The sequence below is a fragment of the Arvicola amphibius genome, chromosome 1 (genome assembly GCF_903992535.2).
Source record: "Arvicola amphibius chromosome 1, mArvAmp1.2, whole genome shotgun sequence".
Classification (NCBI taxonomy): domain Eukaryota; kingdom Metazoa; phylum Chordata; class Mammalia; order Rodentia; family Cricetidae; genus Arvicola; species Arvicola amphibius.
The window spans coordinates 79,689,852-79,704,603 of record NC_052047.1 but is presented as its reverse complement, the minus strand read 5'-3'; positions in this window follow the sequence as shown (position 1 = coordinate 79,704,603).

The following is a 14,752-nucleotide window of genomic DNA, read 5'->3' as shown; positions in this document are numbered from 1 at the left end:
TTATAAATAACAAGCTATCTATGTGTATATAAGTGATAGATTCACGATTTTGACGTATTGGTGTTTATTGTAGCTGTGATTGCAAAAATAAAAACAAAACCTAAACGGACGGTCAGTCTATAAAGGATGGTTGAAAAAAGACCCAACGGCATTAACGAATGGTTGAATAAGTTTTCCCATATCTATGTATATAGACTACATATTTCTATAAACTATTTAAAAGATGTGTCATAGGTTATGTTGGTTAACACTTACTTGCTAAAACTTAATTACAAGAATGGATGTGTGATAGGCCGTGGGAGCATGAGGGTGGGATTTGAAACACAAGGATGAATTTTTTCTCTGTTTTACTTATTACTGAATACTCAACATGCACAAAACAATACCTGGCACATTTTACATGTCCCACAAATGTTGTGTGACTTGAATTATTGTTGTGCTGTAACCACGATCATATGTAACTTCTTCCACATTTAAAAGTAAATAGATTCATAATGACTCACCTAGGATGAGGGCAAAGACATACAAATCCAACTGTAAACATTATACATATAATTTTATTATTTATCCTGAAGCTCGGGAACCACTTTATTCGTTCAAAAGAAACACCGCAGTGCAGGCTTGCTATCATGCTGACAGTTGTCTAGATGAGGAAGGTGGGAAAGAGAAGGGAAAGCTATGCTCTTCCAGTTAAGCTGCTGTGGAGGTCGGCTACATGGTGGACAAGCAGCTACATGGATGGGAAATCTCACCAATGAAAGACTCAAAAGGTTTCTTTACCAGCTTCCCCAACCTTTCTTTGCATGGGTGGGTGCTCTATTCTGGCAGTCTCCGCCCACTGGAATTCTGGGAGGTGTAGTCTAGATAGAGTCCATTCTTTACTGCCCCATTTTCCCTCTGAAGCAGTAACTCTAAACTCAGGCAATATACTGGAACTGGGGACTCAACACAACCCTTCTTCAGCCAGAAAAGTAGAGATTCTATCCCAAAACTGTTCGCCAGAGGGGATCTAAGTTTGGATGGCAATCCTTGTCCTCACTGCTGAATTTAGCCTATAGCTGAGGGCTGCTCATTTAGGAAGAGATAAGAAACCCAAGATCTGATGTTCCTGGCCAGAGAAACAAGGACACTTCTGGAACTACTGATTTTGGAATGTCTTTTTCCATGTAAGGTTAAATATTTTGTACCTTCCATTCTCATACCCAACCCCCCCCACCAAGAGGTAACCCTAACTGCTATCTAGGAAATTGAGGCATCAATGTTTCTTTGGCTTCTTTAGAGCTGAGTGGGGTCATTGGGTGTGGCAGTTGAGACAGTCCTTCCATGGGACTTTCTAGGGGACAAGGAAAGTATTTAGATAGTTCCATTTGTGTAACAGTCAAGTGTTGTGAGGAAGACAAGTCCTTGACTAGTGTCTGGAAAGAGCCATGAGAGGGAGAATAAAGCCAAGCGTTATTATCATTGCAAGCCAGAGGCTGAGAACCAGGAGAAGCCAGAGTGAAGGACAATTGAAGATATTTCCTGCCCTCTGAGGTTTGGATGAGTTGTCTCAAGAGCTCTTTCATGTCAGACTACTCCACCATGAACACTGTGACACTTTTGACTCATCTTGGCGTGGTCACAATACTGAGTATTCTTCTTTTTAAGTGTTAAAATTAGTATGGGGTAAAAGATGTTCTTCTTTACATTTTGAATTCTTCCATGAGCATGAATTTATAAAGAATCATCTAATGCTTACCATGCATTGTAGCCGAAGGGGCAGAATGATCTGGGCTGGGCAAGAAAGAGGAAGGAAATGATTTGAGGAGGCTAAAATCTTGTGTATGGTGTTAACAGTTTATATGCGATGTCTGCATTATTTCTGGGAAAGTGTTGAATACTAGCCAATAAAAATGTGCACATGAACTTCTAATAATCTTGACTCTTAGTTCTATGTCAACCGTTAGTTAAAAGTCGCATTTAATGATGCTAATTTTATGAATGTTAAGTTTCTCTAAAATATGAAAGTACTATTTTATGTATTTAAGTAGGATACAAGTTCCATAAAAATGATTGGCTATTGGGTGAAAAATTCTCTTGATCAACTAAGGACAAATTGTAATTAAAAAATATTGGGATACATTTTTGTGCTTATACATACACAGTACTCAAAAAACCATTGAGTGCTTCAGCGCTGTTAGTCTGATACCATGACTTTCTCATTGCCAAAACCTGATGCAGCATGGGGTGTTTTCCATGTTTTTCAGCTGTCCAAACCACTTTATTTCTTTTTGTGTCCAAATACAGTATTTAATAAATGTATTACAGTCAGGCAGTAGTGGCACATGCTGTTAATCCCCATACTCAGGAGGCAGAGGCAGGTAGATCTCAGTGAGTCTGAGGCCAGCCCGGTCTACAAAGTGAGTTCCAGGACAGCCAGGGCTGTTATGCACAGAAACCCTGCCTTGAAACAACAACAACAACAACAACAACAACAAGAAATATATTACAGTATGACATAAAATTTAGAATAGAGATTAGAAGATTTTTCCAAGTCTTAAACTGATATTTGAAAAGTAGTTCAGACACGAATAGAACCAATACCACAGTAAGAATAATGTGAAGGCAAAGAATGAGCCAATTGTCCAAGCACCTGAGTCTAAGAAGGCAAAATAAAAGCTGAGTGTACAGGTGCTGCAATTCACTATGTTAAGTACTTTCATATTCATTTTTCTCCTCACAAGGATGCTTACTTAAGAATTCAGTGTTAAGTAAAAATACATTCTTTGTATGAACCCATTCTATTGTCTACCACTCACTATTTAAAATACTTTTTGCCTTTCTCTTTATTTATCCTATGCATCTTTCCACCATGTATCTTCAGCCCATTCATTTTTCCACTCCTTTGCATCTCCCCTCCACCCTTTGCATGCCTCCCCCAAATAAAGCAAAATTTAAGAGAAAAAAGGGGGGATTTAAAAATCTCATTATGGAAGCTGCAGTGTGGCACAGTGAGTCACACAGTGAACCCTTTTGTCCAATATCTTTACTTAAAAGTGTGAGTTGCAAAAAGCCATTGGTTGGGTTCAAGGCCTCTGGTTTCTACTACACTGTTGATGCTGGGCCCTCATTGGGACTCTTTGATATCCTGTTGTTGCCGTGTGTTGTAGAGATCCTGCAGCTTTGGATATGTGGGTCAGGTCCCTTTACAGATTCCAGCAGGTCATAGCTGGGGTGGATGTCGGGGCAGTCCAAGTCTTAACCCTAGTTCTGGGCCTGGCAGCTGTAGGATTGGTCTGCCAGCCAGTTCTCCCTGTCCTCACCACCAGGGTGCGCTCTCTAGCATTCCCCGGGCTAATTTATCTCTTGCAGCAATGAGCGAGAGGTGAAATCGGTTTCACTGCTTTCATGTTCTCAGGGTCAGCTCTCTCACGCTTATATCATCAGGGCCAGCTCTAACGTGTTGCCCAGGTACCGGGGCCACTCTCCTGAGTGCTGCAGCTGGTGAGGGGTAAGGACAGCACTCCTGCTCTTATGACCACAGGGCCAGCTCCTCTGCCTGTCTCAGGCATTGGCTGGCAGGAGGTGGGAGGGCATCTCTCCTCTGCCCACGCTACCGCATGTCTGATGAGCAATGGGGACACTTGTCCTCCGCTCACCTCTGACCACTGGGCAGCTCTGCTGTGCTTTCTAGGTGAGGGCCAGGATCCGTTTCCCGAGTGCTGCAGCTGGTGAGGAGGAGAGTCAGCTCTCTCATCTGTTGTAGGTGGAAAGAGGCAAAGGGTAAGGAAGGGCATCTCTCATCCTCCCACACCACCACATTACAGACCAGTAGTAGGGACGGTTCTCCCACGCTTTCAACTTCGGGGCTGGTTCAAGCACACCCCTGCCAACAAGGTTGGCACTGTTGTGTTCCCCAGGCGAGGTGCAAGGCCTGCTCTCCCAAGTGTTGCAGCTGGTGGGGGGCAGGGACAGCTCTCTTGCTCTTGTGACCTCAGTGCCAGTTCTCACACCTGCCTCAGGCACTGATAGGTATGGCTGGCGGGTGGTGGGTACAACTCTTCCCTGCCCATGCCATCAAAAGACAGATGGGTGATGGAGACAACTCTCCCTTGCTTACTACTTGGGGATTGGCTCACCCACACCTGAACCCATGGAGCTGGCTCCCTTGTGCTGTCCAGGCAAGCTGCAGGGCTTTCTCTGTCGACTGTTGTAGCAGATGAGGGTCAGAGATACATCTCCTGTTCTTATGACCACAGGGTCAGCTCTCCCAGCTGCTTCCGGTGTTGATGGGTGGCTGGGGAGAGGAGGGCATCTCTCCCCTGCCCATGCCACCACAAGACAGATGAGCGATGGGGACAGGTCTCTCATGCTCACAACGTCGGGGCTGGGTCATCCACACTTGTGCTAACAGTCCTGGAACTATTGTGCTGCTCTGGCGAGAGATGCTGTTTCCCACAATGGTCTGGGTCCTTCCACACCGATCATAAATCAACTGAGAGTTCCTCTTCCCAGAAGACCTAGTCTATGTGAAGTTGAAAAAAATAATTAACTAGCACAAGGAGGTACTTGAATAAAGTACCCTGAATGATTCAATAGATATCTTTTTTTTTTTTTTTTTTTTTTTTTTTTTTTTTTTTTTTTTTTTTTTTTTTGGTTTTTCGAGACAGGGTTTCCCTGTAGTTTCTAGAGCCTGTCCTAGCTCTTGTAGACCAGGCTGGCCTCGAACTCAGAGATCCGCCTTCAATAGATATCTTGAAATATGATTTTGTAGATGAATATTCTTCAAAAGCATTTAAATGTTATTTATTTCTTTATGTGTATGGGTGTTTTGCCCATATGCATACATGTGTGTACAGTGTCTGCAGATTCAGAAGAGGGTGTCAGATCCTCTGGAAGTGGAGTTACAGATGATTGTGGGCTGCCATATGGGTGATGGGAACGGAACATGGGTCCTCTGGAGGAGCATCCAGTGTTATTAACCACTAAACCATCTCTACAGCCTTTCAACATTCATTGTTAATATTACAGTATATAAAACTAATAGACTAACATTAAGTCTTAATATAGTAAAGATTTTATGAGAGCTCAGAATGAGATCAAGGTAAGTTTCATTCTTTAAGCACCAAGCAAATGTAAATCAATTCCCCCCATCCTTCCACTCACCTCAAAGTATTATTGCTTAAAAGGGGAATTCATTCAACAAAATCCAAGACCCCTTTATGATAAAGGTCTTGGAGAGATCAGGGATACAGGGCACATACCTAAACATAACAAAAGTAATTTACAACAAGTTGACATCCAACATAAAATTAAACAGAGAGAAACTCAATGTGATTTCACTAAAATCAGGAACAAGACAAGGCTGTCCACTCTTTCCATATCTATTCAATATTATACTCAAAGTTCTATGTAGATCAATAAGATAACAAAAAGAGATCAAGGGGATACAAATTGGGAAGGAAGAAGTCAAACTTTCACTATTTGCAGATGATATGATAGTATACACAAGTGACCCCCAAAATTTTACCAGGGGACTTCTACAGCTGATAAACACCTCTTCAGTAATGTGGCAGGATACAAGATTAACTAAAAACTATAGTAGCCCTCCTACATACAAATGATAAAAGGGCTGAGAAAGAAATCGGAGAAATATTTACAATGACCACAAATATAATGTATCCTAGGGTAACTCTAAGCAAACAAGTGAAAGACTTGTATGACAAGAACTTTAAGTTTCTAAAGAAAGAAATTGAATAAGATATTCGAAAACAAAAAGCTCTCCCATGCTCTTGGATAGGTAGAATCAACATAATAAAAATGATAATCCTATTAAAAGCAATCTACAGATTCAGTGCAATCCCCATCAAAATACCAACACAATATTCACAGACCTTGAAAGAATAATACTCAACTTCATATGGAAGAGCAGAAAAACCAGAATTGCTAAAACAATCCTCTAAAATCCTGTACAGGCATCAACTCCCTGACTTTAAATTCTATTACAAAGCTATAGTAATAAAAAAAAACCCATCTTGGTATTGGTATAAAAACAGACATCTGGACCAATGAATATATGACCTACAAACACCTGGTTTTTGAAAAAGAATCCAAGGTGGTACAATGGAAAAGGAAAGTATCTTTAAACAAATGGTGCTGGCACAACTGGATGGCAACATGTAGAAGATTGCAAATAGATCCATATCTATCTTCATGCACAAAACCCAAGTCCAAATGGATAAAAAACCTCAACATGAATGCAGTTACACTGAGCATGATAGAAGAGAAAGTGGGAAGTAGCCTTGAATGCATTGGCACAGGAGACCACTTCCTAAATATAACACCAGTAACATAGACACTGAGAGCAACAATCAATAAATGGGGCCTCCGGAAACTGGGAAGCTTCTTTAAGGCAAAGGACACAGCAAATAAGACAGAACAACAGCCTACAGAATGGGAAAAGATCTTCATCAGTCTCATCTGACAAAGGGCTGATCTCAAAAATACAGAAAAAAAAAACCTCCAGAAACTAGACATCAAAAGAATCCAATCAAAAAATGGAGTACAGAGCTAAACAGAGACTTTTCAACAGAAGAATCTCAAATGGCCAAAAGACATTTAATAAATTGCCCACATCCTTAATCATCATGGAAATGCAGATCAAAATGACCCTGGGATACCATCTCACACCTGCTAGAATTGCTGTGACTGAAAGCGCTGAGGACAGCTTATGCTGGAGAGGATGTGGAGTCAGGGGATCACTTCTCCACTGCTGGTGGGAGGGCAAACTTATACTGCCGGTTGGAAATCAGTATGGTGATTTCTCAGAAAATTGGGAATCAATCTACCTCAAGACCCAGAGATACCACTTCTGGGCATATACCGAAACAATACTCAATCATGCCACAAGGACACTTGCTCAACAGTGTTCATAGCAGCATTTATACAATGGAGTAGTACTCAGCTGTAAAAATAATAAATTAGGCCGGGCGGTGGTGGCGCACGCCTTTAATCCCAGCACTCGGGAGGCAGAGGCAGGCGGATCTCTGTGAGTTCGAGACCAGCCTGGTCTACAAGAGCTAGTTCCAGGACAGGCTCCAAAGCCACAGAGAAACCCTGTCTCGAAAAACCAAAATAATAATAATAATAATAATAATAATAATAATAATAATAATAATAATAATAAATTGATGAAATTTGCAAGTAGAACTAGGAAAAAAAACCACTCTGAGTGAAGTAACCCAGACTCAGAAAGACAAGCCACTAGGCTTTATTGGTGTTGTGTTGCTCTTTGTAGTTTTGAGTTTGTTCTTAACCTTGTCTACCCATCTTTTCCTCCGATTGGGGTAATTGGGACTGTCTGTGTCTCTGGTAATCAGTCTTCCATGTGCCAGTGGATCCAAGGCTTAGATGGTTGCTCCTCATGGTGCAGTCAGGGTCATGGTTTCAGTCACCCTTTTGGTCACTCTGTGTTCCCGGAGGTAGCTCAGCACTTTTGGGAGTCGGGGGTGGCTCTGCAATACCAGGGGTTGTTTGGGCCTGCTCCCTTAGCAGTTGCTTCCTTGTACTTGCTCCTTTGGAGTTCACTGCCTCAGGCTTGATCCTGGGGAGGTTGCTAACTCAAACATGTTTCCGTAGATGTCTCTGGTCTGGGCCCACTTCTTCAGAGGTTCCTGGCTTGGGCCTGCTCCGGAAGAACTCTGGCTTTGGCATACTCCCTCAGAGGTCCCATGCTTGCTAAAAAACAACTTTTAAAGACCTTCATGCTTTTCTCTTTGTCTTTGGTTGTTTTTCTGAGGCTATGATAAACATCAGGAGCAAACTCAGCTTGGAGAAGAAAAGGTTGAAGCGCCAAAGCAAGAATTGAAGACAGAATCCCAGAGGAAGGAACTGAAACAGAGACTGCAGAGGAATGGTGATTATTGGCTTGCTCAGCTTGCCTTCTATGCAGTTCAGGACCATGTGTCCAGGAGTGGTACCACCCACAACAGCCTGGGACCTCCCACATCAATCACTGATCAAGAAAATGTCACACACACACACACACACACACACACACACACACACACACACGTGATAGAGGCAACTCCTCAATTGAGGTCCCCTCTTGACTCTAGCTTGTGTCAAGAAGACAAAAACTACCAAGCACATCAACCTAAGACACTACGCCTTGAGGACTCCTGCTATGGAAATCATCAACCTAAAACACTACGCCTTGAGGACTCCTGCTATGGAAACCATCAACCTAAGACACTACACCTTGAGGACTCCTGCTATGGAAACCATCAACCTAAGACACTACGCCTTGAGGACCCCTGCTATGGAAATCATCAACCTAAGACACTACGCCTTGAGGACCCCTGCTATGGAAACCATGCTCGATTCTATAGTTTTAAAAGACCTTTAATGTTGTCCAAAACACTCAAGCCCACAAAAAGCACATTTTTTATCTTATTGTGTCTGCCACAGGACACTGGGGATTTTCCAAAGTAATAAAATAAAGAAACAAGTCCAATGAGTCCTGGGTACCTTTGAAATGCAAGAGTTGAGAAGGGATCTCTAGAAACTATAGTATCAGTTTGGAAATTCTTAAGCTTGGAAATAAAATGCTAAAGTATGGACAGGTGGTTTTCAGAAGTAGTTGCTTTGGATTTTGGACATTTTGACCATAATGTGTGTCAGTGAAGTTCTGCTCTGGCCGTGGCCATATGGAATTGTAAAGTATCTAAACATCCATGTCTTTCCTTTGATTGTCTCTTATTCATGGAATGGAGTCCTAAGGTCTTTCTGAGGTGTACAGGGATAGATGTGTCTAACACAGAAATCTCAACTCTCTTAGAGTTTTTTCAGTGATAAAGTTTTCCACCTAAGGAGATGACTGTGGGTTTTTAAATGATTTCCGGCCATCAGAAGGATTCATCTAAGATTAAAGCTTACAGTTTCAGTCCTTTATCCATATACATTGTATCAGCAACCATTAACCATTGGTTATGTCTTCATGATGAAGCCCTAATAAAAACCTTCAAAATGTAAAGTTTGTAATTCTTTTTTTTTTTTGGTTTTTCGAGACAGGGTTTCTCTGTAGCTTTAGAGGCTGTCCTGGAACTAGCTCTTGTAGACCAGGCTGGTCTCTAACTCACAGAGACCCACCTACCTCTGCCTCCTGAGTGCTGGGATTAAAGGCGTGCGTCACCACTGCCCGGCAAGTTTGTAATTCTTTTTTGGATTGTTCAACAAGGGAATGACTTGGAGGTTGTGGTGCCTGGAGAGGGTCTGGAAGCTTTGTTTCTTGTTCTCCTGTTCGTCTCTTCCATTTGACACCTTACTATATGCCTTGTTATGTATTAGGCAATAGGTCAATAAATATAAAAAATTTTAGGTACTGTTTTTGTTTGAGTTTTTGAGACAGGGTCTTGCTACACAGCCCTGACTGTCCTGGAACTCAGCATGCAGACCAGGCTTGCCTCAAACTCACAGAGATCCCCTGCCTCTGTCTGCCAAGTGCTGGGATTAAAGGTGTGTGCCACCACATCTGGCCCTTTCTCTGTACTCTCTAAGCGGCCTTAGAAAATTAATAGATTTCAAAGTGAGGTGTGGGAGCCTTCAAATTGTAGCCAAGTTGGACTGAAGTTATGGGAAACCAGACCTTCAAATGGGAGTCATTTTTGTGGGCCTGAGGTGGTAACTTGTGGGGTCTGACTCAAATGCCAGCTAGAGACTGTCAGAACTGAACTGATTAGTTGGCATTCACTGAGTCATCACTTGCTCTAGGAGACAACTCCCCCATCCTTTTCATGGGCAGAGCTGGAGTATAGCCATACTACTGTATAATGGAACATTTTTTTTTCTGATCACATTTATTATATTGAAGGAAAACATTTTGTTTAAGCCCAGTAACACAATTTAAAAAATTCTAAATAATCAGGAGCCCCCACAAAACAGAAAGAAGAAACACATTCTTCAAAGCTACTACATGATGACCAGAACACATTTCTCTCCCACAGAGGTTTTTTTAATTTAAATATCAGATCATTTCTGTGGTCCTCATAAAACCCTTAGCAGGGAGCTGCTGAGACAGAGGAAGAGCCAGAGGTTTAAAGACTAACGGTTGTCCGTAATTGCAGTTAGCAGAGTTAGGATTGAGATTAGAAGTGGGATGCTGAGCTGACTCAGCCATGATTATCTCTTGCAGTCATCCCTAAAGAAGCACTGGACTCTTGTGGCATATTTTTGTTTAGACCCCAATAACGACCTTTTGAAAATTGGATGACCAACTATTCAAGGAGAGCAAGTAAAAGCCTTTCCCAATTCTGTTACCTCTCTAGAAAAATATTTAAGCAAAATAAATAAACTTTTACTGCTTTTAAGCCTCTTAAGCTTATAGAATGCATATATACATTTTCTGCATGTGACCATGCATGCACAATTGAAAAAGTCTTTTAAAAATAGGAAGAATGTGAAACAAAAAAACTGGATGTGAATTTCTTTTCTATCTGCTATATTTCATGCAATTTTCTTTCCTCACAGAGATCTGTTGGTGTGTTTCATTGTTACTGGAACACGGTGGGTACTTTCAATGATCATGTCTTAAATAACATGATAAGAACAGCAGTCAGGCTGAAGTTGGCTATGGGTCAGACTGATGAGGACTGAACTTCAAGATGAGGTGGGGGAATAAAACATAAGGAACATGGGATTTGCCAAAGCTGTGGAAGAAGCTGAGCCCAGGCAAGCATGGTGTGTCTGAAAGAGCATCCAAGTGATTTGGATCCCTTTCTCCAGTCCACACCCACAATATAAATGATATATTTATTATAGGCATTGGTCTGCTTCTTTAAGGAGTTATGTAAAGAAGCCTAAGCTGAGTGGTATAATTTTTATTTATCCCAGAATATTGATTGTATGGCCCATAAATAAATAAGAAGTTATTTATCTCTTCATAGGTTTCTGTAAATGAAAGATTTTTCCCTTATTGTTTATTAATATTATAATCTTTTGGTAGAAAGTTGATAGAGGAAAGAAATTAAGTGTGAATTCACTCTTGAGCTGTAAATGCCTACAGTTCACACTGTGATCACCTTGGCCTTTGTTAGAATTTGTACTGTGTTCATTTTATGACATAAAGGGTCACACACACACACACACACACACACACACACACACACACACAAAGAATATAGCCTACTTTTTGAGTGAGCACCTTAATTTCGCACCATCAGAGAGATCTTGAGCCTTGGCACCAGGTGGATCCAAGCTTCAATCCCGTTTTGACAGTGAATAGACTTTAGAGAGGTTCTTGTCAATGCATGCCTCATTTTACACTCCTGCAAAATCTAGACGATGGTGGTTTCCTTGGATGCTCAGTCTTGAGGTCTATAAACAGAGCTCTCTGGACGGGCACTATAGGGGCCACTAGGAAAAAACTATCTGCACTCCACTGGCATCTATGGAAGGGAAGCTGGGCTGGATCCTGAAGGACACAGAGGAAGCTTACTCTGATTTTTGCTTTTCACCTGTTTTTTTCTTTCCTTTTTTCTTTTTTTGTGCAGTGTTAAAACATGAGCACCTCACCAACTGCCTTTGCTGTTACTATGGTGATCCAGGTTCATTTTAGGAGTGACAGGACAGATTGGTCTTAAGAATTGTGAAATCTCACACTCTAAAAATAAGGACTAGGAAGCCACAGCAGTACTGACAATGGGAGGATGGGTAGAAGTTTCGCCATCTTGCAGCGACACGGAATCAGAAAAGCCATGTTTAGTCAGGCATGCAGCCAGATTGTGGGTCTCCAGGTTTATCAGGGAATAGTTGTGTGAGTGATAAGTCATAAGCATGCCATCAACTGTGGCATTTCTTTCTCTTTGGATTCTTTTTATGCTTCGTGTCTTCCCTCCTGTTCTGCTCCTTTCTACCATCAAACATCTGTGCCTAGGCTATTAATTCTTACTATATAGACACAGCCATAATTTAATGGGTGTTAAACATGAGGATTCCTAGAGCATGATTTAAGAAAATTTCAAATAAGAAAAAGTAGGATGTATGTATTCATTATCCAACTACAATGGGTCTCAATTTCTGGCTAACATGTATTCCCATTCAATTTTACTTTACCTTGTTTATATTTCTTTCTTCTTATAATTGTTCTCTGAGAACTCCATACATTTGTAGGCTACGTTTTCATCACGCATATCTGTTGCTTTCCCTTCTACTTCCTACTCCCACTGTCCCAGTTCCCCTCCTATTTCTGTATCTTTTTCTGTGACCTGCTGGGTTTAATTAGGGGCATGACATGAGTATGAGTTGGGGATTATTTACCAGAGTGTATGCAAGTTACCAGAGGATGTGCCACCGAAAAACATTACTCCTTCTCCCCCAGCAATAATTAACTTACCATGGCTCCTCAGGGAGGGGTAGGGTCTTAAGAGCATCCTATACATGATGGGTCCAGTCCTGCGCAGATTTTGTGTTGGTAACTATAGCTGTTGTGACTTCATGATGCGACAGCCACATCGTGTCCAGGAGATAGCATTTCACTCCCCCTTGTCTTCCAGCTCTTACATTCTTCTGTGGTGCTCTCTGAGCTCTCTGAGTTGTGTTATATAGGAATGAGCACTCTGCAGTCACTCATTCTTGACACTTTGGTGGTTGTGGCTCTGCATCAACAGTTGCTAATGCAAGTAGCTGCTACTCACAGCAAGGGAGAGAAGAGCATGATTTGTAGGTATAGGCATAGGTATTCAGATGACAAACAACAGGAGTCTATCTCCTCACACCTCAGGAATTATGACCTTCCCAAGCAGGCACGGGAGCATTATGGTTTCAGGCATGAATTCCTTCTTAGATATGACCCTAAATTCTGATCAGAAAGCAGTTGGTTAATCCAATAAAGGTCTTGTCAATATTGTACCAGTGGGCCCATGTGCATGGCGGGTCAGTATTCTCATGCACAGGGTTTTTCCTTGCTGGGCAAGAGACCTTTGACGACTTGGCTCTGTCAGCAGCCTGCTCAGCGCCTCATACTATGAAAGTTCACCTCAAAGAGGAAGCTTCAAGTTCAGTTTCAGCTAGATTTTTTCTATGCCCTGCAAACAAATATGTGGTGTCTTCAGCAATGGGATCTTAGCGTTCAGTTCAGCAGTGGCCTTTTGGGATGCTTCTGGGATTTCCCTGACCAACAATGCACAGGGAAGTACCCTGCACCTGATACTGCAGTTTCCATGTGCATACTAACAGCTTCTGGGAACCACATTATCTATCCAGGCATGATGCCTCACTCATATCCTTTAAAGGCTATATATTTAATCAACTTATAAAAAGGCTTTCTTATACTTCCTAAGTGTTAACCCTCCCACCATTCCTCTTCTTCTCCTGTCCTGCTCCCTGATGAGCTCTTTCTAACTGACTCATCTCTGATCTTTTCATCACCTGTGTTCTGTGATAGCCCATTTTAATGTGTTCTTCTCGCTCCTTCATGACCTCTTACTAGCTTCGTGGCCTCTACAGACACTTCAAGTTAAGCTTATACGTTTAAAACTTTGAATCTGGGGTCCTCATATGAGAGTGCATACAGCATTTGCACCGCTGAGGCCAGGTTTTCTCAGTATGGAATTTTCAGTTCTATCCATTTTTATTGTAAGTTTTGTGATTTCATATTTCTTTACAGCTGAATGGAGTAAATGTGTAAATGTTTGTGGCACATTTTCATCATCTGTCCTTCAGCTGGTGACATCTAAATAGACTCAGTTTTCTAGATATTGTGAAGGGGGCATCGGTGAACATGGGTTTGTGAGTACCTCTGCATTGGGATATAGACTCGAGCAAGCCTGCTTTTCGTCCCGCCCGGCTCCCACACGGCTAGCTTTACACCCGAAATAACAACACACAAATTGTATTCATTTAAAGACTGCTTGGCCCATTAGCTCTAGCCTCTTACTGGCTAATTCTCACATCTTGATTAATCCATTTCTAATAATGTGTGTAGCACCACGAGGTGGTGGCTTACCGGGAAAGATTCAGCATGTCTGACCTGGTGGCTGGCTTCTTGGCGATCGACCCAGAGAGGAGAGGCATGGCGTCTGACTAACTTCCCTTCTTCCCAGCATTCTGTTCTGTCTACTCCACCCATCTAAGGGCTGGCCTATCAAATGGCCAAGGCAGTTTCTTTATTAACTAGTAAAATCAATACAAAACAGAAGACCCTCCCACATCAGGAGTGTAATATCTAGGTCATATTGTATTTCTGTTTTTGTTTTTTGAGAAATCTTTACACAGAGCTCCATGACAACTAAACAGGTTTACGTTTCCACCAATACTAAATAAGGATTCCTTTTCCCATCTTCCTGCCAGCATTTGCTGTCATTTCTTCTTGATGACAGCCATTCTGGGGCGAGTCTGAAGCCCAATGTACTTTTAGCTTGTATTTTCTGGTGGCTAAAGATGTTGAACACTTTAAAAACATTTCTTAATCATTCCTGTTTCTTCTTTTGAAGACTGTTCAGTTCTATAGGTGACTTTTTGATTGGGTTCTTTGCTTTCTTAGTGTTTAATTTTATGAACTGTTTGTATTTTTTAAAGATATTAAACCTCTGGATAGTGAAAAAATATTTTCTCCCATTATGTAGATTGCTCTTCACTTGAGTAACTAACTGTCTTCATGGAGTACTGAAGCTGTATAATGCCAGGAGGTCTCATTTTCAACTGTTGGCCTTACTGAGTGATGTAGTCCTGTTTAGACTGCCCTTACCTATGCCTGTCTTTAAGTGTACTTGCTACT